This window comes from Priapulus caudatus, unplaced genomic scaffold (assembly GCF_000485595.1).
Source record: "Priapulus caudatus unplaced genomic scaffold, Priapulus_caudatus-5.0.1 Scaffold1579, whole genome shotgun sequence".
NCBI lineage: Eukaryota > Metazoa > Priapulida > Priapulimorpha > Priapulimorphida > Priapulidae > Priapulus > Priapulus caudatus.
Window position 1 is genome coordinate 1 of NW_014578640.1, and position 855 is coordinate 855.

The 855-nt window shown below is 55.7% G+C and overlaps 1 long non-coding RNA gene across 1 annotated transcript in view; it reads left to right on the forward strand.

Moving 5' to 3' along the window:
• Nucleotides 1-416: 416 nt before the first annotated feature.
• The window catches only part of LOC106817056, a 1753-nt gene continuing 1314 nt past the window's right edge, over nt 417-855 (forward strand). The window contains exons 1-2 of the long non-coding RNA XR_001394987.1: nt 417-431; nt 712-849. This is a non-coding gene — a long non-coding RNA (uncharacterized LOC106817056). The remainder of the gene's footprint in view (nt 432-711; nt 850-855) is intronic.

Sequence of the window (855 nt, forward strand, 5' to 3'; positions counted from 1 at the left end):
GTTCTGATACAGCTACCAGCTGGCCAAACGTAAACTGTATTGCTGTTTGTGTATGATCGTAACGTTGGTGCAGCCGCGGGGGGTCGGGAAGGAGAGGGGGAGAGAATTAGGGGAGGAGGAGAGAGAGGGGGAGAAGGCGGAGGGAGAATTAGGGGAGAATGAGGAGAGAGGGGGGGGGAGAAAGAGAGAATGGGGAGCAGGAGGGGATATGGGGGAAGGGTTTGGTGTTTTGCTCGTCTATTGACACGGGCCTGGGAGGCTGGGGTGCAGGGATGCTGGGATGCTAGGATACAAGGGTGCTGGGATGCTGGGATGCTAGGATACAAGGGTGCTGGGATGCTGGGATGCTGGGATGCTAGGCTACAAGGATGCTGGGAAGCTGTGATGCTAGGATACAAGGGTGCGAGGCTACAAGAATGCTGGAAGGCTGGGTTGCTAGGATGCTAGGATACAAGGATGCTAGGAGGCTGGGATGCTAGGATGCTGTGAAGCTGGGAGGCTGGGATGCTAGGCTACAAGGATGCTGGGATGCTAGGATACAAGGATGCTGGGATGCTAGGCTACAAGGTTGCTGATGTGCTGGGATACTGGGATGCTCGGATACAAGGATGCTGGGAGGCTGGGATGCTGGGCTATAAGGATGCTGGGATGCTGGGTTGCTAGGATGCTAGGATTCAAGGTTGCTGGGATGCTGGGATGCTAGGCTACAAGGATGCTGGGATACAAGGTTGCTGATGTGCTGGGAGGCTGGGATGCTAGGATACAAGGTTGCTGATGTGCTGGGAGGCTGGGATGCTAGGATACAAGGTTGCTGGGATGTGCTGGGAGGCTGGGATGCTAGGATACAAGGTTGCT